A 10,366-nucleotide genomic window follows, 5' to 3' on the forward strand; every position below is an offset into this window, starting at 1 on the left:
TTTTCACTCTTTGTTATATTGCAGCCATTTGCTAAAATCATTTAAGTTCATTTTTTTTCCTCATTAATGTACACACAGCACCCCATATTGATAGAAAAACACAGAATTGTTGACATTTTTGCAGATTTATTAAAAAAGAAAAACTGAAATATCACATGGTTTGAAATATCCGTAGTGGACAAGATTGTCAAAGAGATTGTGAGTAGTGCTTTCCCTTAGGAAATAAAAATCTTGTGTTAACAGTTTTTTATAGACATAAATGAGAACAAATGGAGAGCAAATTAAATTTTGTCCTGCTAGACCCCAGTAATCTAAGGTATAAATGAAAATTATGTAATTTAATCTCCGTCATCATGTCGTTCCAAACCTGTGAGACTTTAGTTCGTCTTCGGAACACAAATGAAGGTATTTTAGTATTTTAATGAATGTGTATCTGTGAGATTTCTACGCAACTACGACTTTGTCGCTTCAAAAAGTTCATAAAGAGAACTTAGATCTTGAGTCGCATCAGAAAATTTGGACGAAACCGCTCAGTTCATGTGGATTATAGTTTTTCGATCTCTTTATGAACGTTTTGAAGTGATAGTTGCGTAGACTGTCAATGGAGGGACAGAAATCTCTCAGATTTTATTAAAATGTCTTCATTTATGCTCTGAAGATGAATGAAAGTTTTTCAGATTTGGAACAACATGAGAGCGAGTAAATAATGACGGAATTTTCATTTTTGGGTGAACTATCCCTTTAAGGGTTCCCCACAACCATTGTGAGCCTAAAGGCTGGAATGCACCACACAATTTTTAAAACAGATTTAAAAGACTAGGCATCATACACTGACTGACTTTGTAGTTTGTTACAGAGAAAAACTGGGCATTATAAACTAAACAACTGAAGATAAAAACAATCAGTGCCTTTCATAACCTATTTTCTGTGAAATCTGTCGATTCCGACTGCCCAAATTAAGTATCAACTTTTCCAGACTGAAAATCAGGGCAAACATCTGTGCAGAAGTCGTGTAGTGTATTCCAGCTTTAAATTTATCGTAGAGGCAATTGGTGTCAATGGCTTTTACAATCTACTTAGGTTTACAGTGATATAAAATCTATTTCTATTTAAATTCTTTAAAGACCCAATGAACTGTGAGCCACATTCATTTTATAACTCTTTAAGTATACTGAACATCAGCTGTTGTCTCATTTGTGCCTATTTTTATTTCTCCTGAAGAATGTTTGAAGAAACATCTGAAACAAATGTCATGCAAGAGCAACATCTGAGCAATAAAACTACCCTCAGGATTGTCCAAACAAAGCAGTTTAAGGTGGCAGTGTTAAGACAAGAGCTGTGAAAACACATTTTTGGTGCTTAGGGACCAACTTTGAAGTGTAAAAATTATGAAGGTTGGATGCTTGTGAAGGCCCAACTGAAGGATTTATATCTCTTGAGGGATCTCAGAATAAGAGGGGCATGTGTGTGTCGGGGTAAGTTCTACTGAGAAAATTTTTCTTGCAGCTATGGAAAATGGGCTGTCTTATCTCTGAATCTGTCCTGAGGACATGGAAAAAGTTGATTATGAATTCCTTCGACAGGGCATTAATGGCATAATGAGTAAATGCTCACTCAAACACCTTATCTCAAATAAAACCCCTAAAGGTGATTTAAGAAGTTGTCTGCCGTACTAGAGGATAGTGTTGATGGTATTTTGACTCATGGCACTTGCAGGCAAGTAATATTAGTTCAAGTCTGGCTCATGTAATTTCCTGAACTCGTTCCCACCCATTGTTACCTTATAAAAGTGATGCAAGCATGCCTGCAAAAAAAATAAATAAATAAAAATTCCACTTAAATACCCTGCTGAAAGGATCAGTGTAAATTTCTTTGCTGGTCCAGGTTGACCAATCAGCAAATTGGTTGTTGGGCTCTTTTCAAAGCACCTGATCAGGCGTGTGCTGTGATGCATTTCAGAAGCATGTCATGTCTGTCTGCGAGATTCCATCCATCTGTTTCATCACAGTTTTATTAAAAATCCTTTGACAGTTTCTTGTGGCCTTGGCTGATGGTTTTAGCATTGTTTCCTATTAGTAGACAGGAATGCTGGATCTCAGAGTGTCTGGAGTTCTATAAACTTGTGGTGAGCTGAGTCTCACAGCACACAGCATCTGCACGGGAAACTTTTATGACTGAATATGTTATCCAGCGCTGCCGTCTCCTGCTCCCTTGTGCTTCTCTGATAATAGAAAACAGCAGATCACAGGAGAGACGACCATGCCTGTGACATCACACCTGCCAAAAATCCAGCCAGGACCAGCGTTTGATAGTTATAAATGTTCTCTCAGACTGGACAGAACTGGTTTTGCTTGAAACTGGTAGGTTGGTCGAGATTCACCTGGGGCCAGATTTACAAAATGTCTCTTAAAAAAAGAGTTAAGAAAGATTTTAAGATAAATTCTAAGTTTGTAAGTACAATTCTTGGGGGGCGGGGGGATGTCTACAGAATGTCTATTATTTTTTTCTTACCATTGAAAACTTGGTTTCCCCCCCCCCCCCAAAAAAAAACAAGTTTTCAATGGTAAGAAAAAAATAATAGACATTCTGTAGAAGATAAAAACATCCTTTAGAAGTATTTTTGGAATACAAAATATTCTTAACTTTGTTCTTAAGTTAGAATTAAAAGAAAATGCCATATTATTCTTAAGAATGTTTCATGAATCCTTCCCCTGGTAAGTCTTGACCATTCTAGTTAGGGCTGGTAGACTACCTTGACTAAGCTGGTGTGGTGATGGTTGAGCTGGTTAACTGTTGCACCACTGTAAGCTGGAACGCCATGTTTCTTTGGTCATTTCAACAGAAGATGTATATTTAAGGTAGAAACATGTGAGGAAGCATCTCACAAGCATCTACTGTATTGTGGGTGGATGCACATTCTCAGACTTCCAGTGAATTGTTCCTGTTCCCTGCTGGAATATCCAGTTAACACTACATTTAAGGTGATAAATGGTTTAGTTTTGCAGGATGGTCTAATCTGGTAATTAGCTGGAACTACTGGAACAAGTATGTTTAGGTGGTTTTAGTCAACCAGACTACCAGTTTATGGAGCCAAGGTAGACCTGGTAGATCTTGATCATGCTGGTTAGAGCTGGTAGACAACTTTGCCTAAACTGATGCCGGTATGGCTGATTTTAGGCTCTGTGGTTGGGCATAAGAGTGATACCTGTAATAAAGAGATTTGTGGTGGGTAGATCCCAATTCTGAGAGTAAAAATACTCCAGCTTACTCTGATTTTAGATTTTTTGTTTGTATATTAGTACATATATTTTGGTTATTCCATTTAGCTTCTCAGCTGTGCATCCGATGTAGGCAAATATCTTTATAGAGATGTTTTTGGGAGCAATATATTATAGTAATATTTCTCAGTTATTGAACGTCAATAGATCTGGTGGATCTGCTTGACCAGTTTGACCACCTTTAGTAGGCATGAATTTTTTCTATTGGAATTAGAGCAGAATAACAGTTAGCCGGTTGCAGTATATTTGCAAAAGGAACATCTGTTTCTCATTGACTTTGTGCCGGGTCAGAGCTTTAGGGTACTACGAGCAGCATGAGCCTGCATGCAGGATGAATATCTCACCCAGCCTTCTGCACGCTAGCTGCTCTGGAACGACTGTTGATGCAGGTGCTTGTCAATGAGACAAGAAAAGCACAATCAGGAGCTTTAATCGCAGGCCAGGAGCGTTCAAATCGCATGCAGCATTGTTGTGTTCTCTGCTTGACTGTCTCGTCCGTTGTGTTTACATCTGTTAATCAGCTGCTCGATCAAGCTAAGCGTGATGTTGCTCATCGCACACGTTTTGAGTTAAATAAGACATGCATCTTTCCAATGTGTCATTATGTCAACTGTGTGCTCTGTTTACAATCAAGATGAAATGATTAATGTGCTGCAATTAAATTTCCTTTGTTCTTATGAGTGCCTGCGATTCCCAGATTATGGCATCTGTCTACCATCACTGTCCTTAAACATTATCTTTCATCCTAGGAATGTTGTTATGTGTCCCTCTTTCACTTTTTCTGTTTTTCTCATTCATACACACATGCTCCTGTTATGCAAATGCACACACACTAAACCTGACATGAGAAACATCTAATAAAAAAATCAGCCTGGCATGTGGTACACATGTATATGGAACTTCAGACTTACTTCCAGTGGCCCTTTGTGTATCAAGAAGAAAATAAATATGGGACATTTCAGTTCTTCTAAATGTTGGTTTAGACATTTTTACATGTACCGGCTGTGTAAGGTGTGAGAGTTATTATGCAAAATAAGGGAGAAATTATGATTGATTTTCATTTGTGGATGTCTTTATGATTCTGGGACACTTTAGAATATCAGATATTAAAATCTCAGAAAAATGTGATTAGTTAGTTCAGCTTAATTCTGTAGCTCTGAGGTTTAACTGGGCTTATAATATTTGAGAACCTGCCTTGACAGCTTACAGTGTCTAGTATTACTTGTTTGAGGTTAATTTAGAAAATGAAAGAGTTAATTAGCTCATAACAGCATATATCAGAGACTGCCTGCAGACAGATCAGAATCATCTAATGTTCAGTTACGTTAGAAGTTTGATACCAGAACATGCCACAATTGTTATTGTGTTAATGAAATTCTTGTAAATCTCTTATAATTCTTGTACATTTTTCTTGTAAATTAAACTTTTTTGCTTTTGTGTCCTTCTAGACTGAGGTGGCTAATGAAGTGGTAAGTGTTTGTCTGACAGAATCAATTTAGGACACTAATTAGTGGCATTATTTATTGTGGCTAACGGAGTGTGTGTGTGTGTGTGTGTGTTTCCAACAGTGTCCACTTTCCCCAAAATGCACTTGTGAGAAAGGAGAGCGAGGACCCGGTGGGCCCGCTGTAAGTGTCAAACATTCTTAAAACTCCTTTCTGTGTTTAAAAGAACTTCATTTTATATAAATTCAGAGATTTTGTCCATCCACACATTTTTAATAAAGAGAAGAAATGGTCACCAGATTGATCAAAGTGGCCTGACTGGCTGAACATGCAAGAATTTTAACTGTGTTATGGATAATCATAAAATAAATGGTTCAGCCAAAAATGAAAACTCTGTAATTATTCATACTTATGTCATACATACTAAACCTGTTTGCTATTATTTTTGTATTACTCATTTTTGTAGTATCCCCACACAGCTGTTGTCCAGACAGTGACAGTTTATAATCATGTCTCTCAATAACTAAAAAAGGAGCATAAATGGGAAAAAAGCTCAATAAAAACTAGTCCCTGTGACAGGCTTCCTGCATTTTGACGAAACCACACTGAATTTGATTTGGTGGACAAAAGTTATTTCAATATTGCAGTAAAATAAATAATTCAGATATTGGCAACATTTTGAAAGAAAACTGCTCCACTTCTATTTTAAATAAATGATACCATATCAGCCTATGAATAAAAATTTATTTCTTTATTATTTTAAAGAATTTTCAATCTCTAGAAGGGAGCACATAAACATAAATAAATAATTCTGCACCCATCAATTATACCACTTCAACCAATTGTCTTTGTCTATACACTGTTGAGAGAATGCTCTGCTGTGCACGGCAGAATCTGAATCATTAGTAAGTTAATGCTCTTTCTCTAAAAACCACAGGGTAAAAAAGGTCGTCCTGGAGAAGATGGAAGTCCAGGACCTAAAGGACAAATGGTCAAAGTTATTTTAAATTACCGCTCATGTTTGTTATTATTTCTTTATGTTACCCTCTAAAATGTGACACACTTCCTGCAGGGAGAGAACGGATTCAGCGGTCCTCCTGGACGAGACGGGACAGAGGTGAGAAAGTCCAGAACAAGGCCTAAAGTCACTCTATTTTGACATTATCTGCTTGTGTAATTGCTCTTTCTCACCACATGTTCTGTGTTGATCATTAGGGGAAACCTGGATACAAAGGAGAAAAGGTAAGACGATGCCTCATATACTGATTTATCCGAAGTTATCCGAAATCGGCTGTTATTAGAAAATAAGTAGAGCATGATGCAGCCTCATGGGTTAGATTTCCAAGAAATGCATGAACTGATTTTAAAAAAAAAGTATTCCTTGAAATGCAATAAACGTCCCTCTGAATAAAAGCATCTCCCAAATGCATAAATGTAAATATATGCACATGTTATGAATGTCTTATTTGTAATCCTTAATGGTGCATTAAATAATTTTTTTCTTATGTTGTGCTGGTTGATGTTACAGTGGTCTTTAAAAGTTAATATATACATTTACATATAAAAATTATATAATATAATTTTTAGTCATTTGGAATTTAAAATTTGGGGATTTTGCCTTGTATTATAAATTACTTTAGATAAATCTGTTCACTAAATTAATAAATGTATATGTTAAATCTAACTAAACAGATTTGAAAGCAATACAAAATTACATATTTTTCTTGCCTGTCTCTGATATGACTGCAGACTTCATCTCATCTGAGTGTATATATATATATATATATATATATATATATATATATATATACACACACACACACACACATAAAACTGTCTGTGTATTTGATATAAAGTATAAAATATATACTATATAAGTCCAAAAAATTACTAGGCATGCCTTTAAATTGTATTGTGTGTATATGTACAAAGTGGCACTGACCACTAAAAATCAATATTTTTAGGGTGAGCGAGGGGAGTGTGGGACACCAGGAATCAAAGGAGACAGAGTGAGTGACACTTCAGATCTACAGTGTAGTTCATGCACAATAACATGCTGTATTTTTAACTGTCTAAATCTGATTCTTTAAAGGGTCCGGAGGGTCCCACTGGTATCAGAGGAAGCAGAGGGCTCCAGGTTTGTTTTTAAACTTCATTTGTGAAAATGCAAAACAAGCTTTTTTCTCTTTTTCAATAATAGTTTACTGTATTCACTCTGTTGTGTTTCTCTGCAGGGTTTGCCTGGACCTAATGGAGACATTGGACCCGAAGGCCCAACGGGCAAAAAAGTGGGTTCAATTCAGCAATGTCCTTTTTTCTTTTTTTAGATAGCAGGTGGAAAATTACACTCTTCAAAATAAAGGTTCCAAAAGAGGGTTTTCAGAGTGAAGCCACGGAATAATCATTTTGGTTCCAACAACCCTTTCAGTGAACAGTTCTTAATAGAACCTCCTTTTCTTAGTGGGAGGAACATTTTAATAATCTTTAATAATCATGAAGAACCAACTTTTCCAATTTAAAGTACCTTTTGTGAAATGAAAATGTCCAGTGGATGTTAAAGGTTCTTCATGTAATCATTAATGCCAATAAAGAATCTTTATTTTTACGTGTGTAGGAAATGTTTGGGACAACCTAAAACCATAAATGTTCTTTTATGTTCATGTATCATAGAAATATTCCTGCAGACTTAAAACCCCTGTATGGGCTTGCAGGGTGCTGCCATGCTAAAAAATGACTTTAAAAGCACTCTGGGAAAGAATTGATCAGGCTTGTATTGGTTATTTTTTATTTAGATAAATGTTGGCACTCAAAAAGCTCATCTAGGTCTGTGTCAGTGCTGATATGCATCTGTGTGCTACTAAGGACAACTCAGAACTTAATTATTTTTCTGGAATGTTCTTTTTTTCACATACCGATGGCTGCCATCTGAGCAACAGATTAATGTCTGGACTTGCATGCATGTGTCGCTCCACAAATCAGTATTTCTGTCTTTGACAGGTGAAGGTGTTCTGCCTAATGTGTCTGAACACAGTAATTGCAGTCTTTACTTTAGTATGTCTGACATGAGCCATGTTTCTTTAAAGACCCCCAGTTTCATCTGCCCAATGAAAGAATGCATAAAGACGTGTACCTAATGGCCCGACATAATCGTCATGAAATGATTTTTAAAGCATTATGGTTATTGTGATTTTTCCATTTAACAGATGCTGCTGGTATTCAAAGCATTCCCTTAAGGTTAAGTCTTTTGTTTAAAGCAGCACGTGTTTATTTTGGTGCACATATTAACACAGGCTTGATGACAAGCACACTGACTTTATATTCAGTGAATCTGACTGAATCCAGATGATGTAAGCAGTTTATTGCTGCAGTTTGAATTTTGGGATCAGTTCCATGTAGATGAATCACCATTTAGATGTAAATGTGATCCACTCTTCACCCTCCAAAAACATAATGAGAAAAGTCTCACAACGTGTTTTAAAAAAAAAAGTTGAATCTCTTTTTTAACTTGAGCACTGCATATTTAGAATGGCATGTAATGCACAAGACGCTGCAAAAGTCGTGAAACATGAGTGCAACAGTCAAATACATCTGTCTAGCATGTGTTCGCATAGAAAAACAATGGAAAAGTAGCACAATGGAATTGAAAAATGCATTCTGTGTGAACGGGCCAAAGAATATTATTTAACACATTCAGTATCTAGATTTTACTAGTAATGGCTCAATAATCTTTTTATTGCCTTTCTCTGATTATCATATCAGCAAAATCCCAAATCAGTCAACTTCTAATTCCTTGTGTATTGATTTATTAGTACATAAACCAATTTCAGTTTACCCGGACCAAAGGTAAACATGTCATTGGACACAGTTTCAGAATGCAGCGTGTGTGAGTCAAATCATAGTTATGAAGAGGTTTAATATGTTTTTATGCAAGGTGTCTTGTGTATGTAGTTTATATCAGAGAACCTTTGAACTTTGTGACCTCTGACCTCAATTCATTTTCTGAGTGATCCAGCATTCTTTCATCATTTTTTTTTATTAAATAATGGAACATAATCAATCTTGCTGTTGTTTGACTCCGTATCTGAAAAATGCAGGGTGTGTCAGATATATTTATGCATTTGGCAGATGCTTTTATCTAAAGCAACTTAAAGTGCTTTCAGTAAATGTGTTGCCTGGGAATCAAACCCATGACTTTGGCATCGCTAGCGCTGTGCTTTATCAGTTGAGCTTCAGAGGCTTGTTGACACAGGGCAGAATGAGATTTTAAATCGTGTTTTTGCTTAGGCAACCATTTTAACAACCAAAACACCCTGGCAGATATCTAGATAACGTACTATGTAGAAAATAATTAAATAAATAAAAAGATGTTGAAGGCTTTTCTTTGAAGCAGTTTTAACTCAAATAATTACAAAGAAACAGAAAGTAACACAGTGTATAAAACACGGCATTTTGAAGTAGAAAGTATTTTCTTGTAAAACGTACTCCAATAATCTTTGTTTCATTTGTTTCTTTTTCATTTACAACTTTTTTTTACAGTTTTGCATCATGGCAAAATTTTTCATCAGAGGCTGTAAAAATACACTTTCTGTTTATGAATATGCCAAATGTCTTAATGGTTCTAAAATAGGATTCATTTTCTCTTCTCCAAATATATATATATATATTTTTTTATTTTTATTTATTTTTTTTATTTTATTTTTTTACATTTTAGGGTGAATACATTTTTTTTTGAAAATGTGATGGCAATGCATTGTATAAATTTGATGGTTCACACTTTTGTCTTTTACAGGGAGAGAGGGGTCTGGAGGGGCTGAAAGGACCCAGAGGACCAGTAGGTCTTGGCATTAAAGGAGACAAGGTAAAATGACTGAATGAAATTTGATTTTTAAGTGAGCTATTCCTTTAATCACTTTCTTTTTCGAGCTCACATCTCATAGGTTGAATGTACACTAAGCCTCTCTATACTAGATGTTTAGTTTACTTCAAAAACTTCAAAAAAAAAATTTGAAATGTTCTTAGCTCTGAAAGTTTGTGGTGAAACTATTTGCATCATTTGCATTATTAAACCCTTCTCTGTGGCTTTCTGAAGGATCATGTCACAGCATGCAGTGCAATCAGTACTCAGCCTGTGGCCAAGACATATATGAACATCAATGTTGTATCTACTCCAAATTATTTTAATAATTAGATTGTTCATGAGCGGACAGATTGGCTTATGGCATTAAAGGAGACAAGGTAAAATGACTGAATGAAATTTGATTTTTAAGTGAACTATTCCTTTAATCACTTTCTTTTTCGAGCTCACATCTCATAGGTTGAATGTACACTAAGCCTCTCTATACTAGATGTTTAGTTTACTTCAAAAACTTCTACAAAAAACAAATTTGAAATGTTCTTAGCTCTGAAAGTTTGTGGTGTAACTATTTGCATCATTTGCATTATTAAACCCTTCTCTGTGGCTTTTTGAAGGATCATGTCACAGCATGCAGTGCAATCAGTACTCAGCCTGTGGCCAAGACATATATGAACATCAATGTTGTATCTACTCCAAATCATTTTAATAATTAGATTGTTCATGAGCGGACAGATTGGCTTATACTTGACTCTGAGGTGTGTAATTGCAATAATATATTTGTGTTTTTT

This window comes from Sinocyclocheilus grahami, unplaced genomic scaffold (genome assembly GCF_001515645.1).
Source record: "Sinocyclocheilus grahami isolate Dianchi unplaced genomic scaffold, SAMN03320097.WGS_v1.1 scaffold517.1, whole genome shotgun sequence".
NCBI lineage: Eukaryota > Metazoa > Chordata > Actinopteri > Cypriniformes > Cyprinidae > Sinocyclocheilus > Sinocyclocheilus grahami.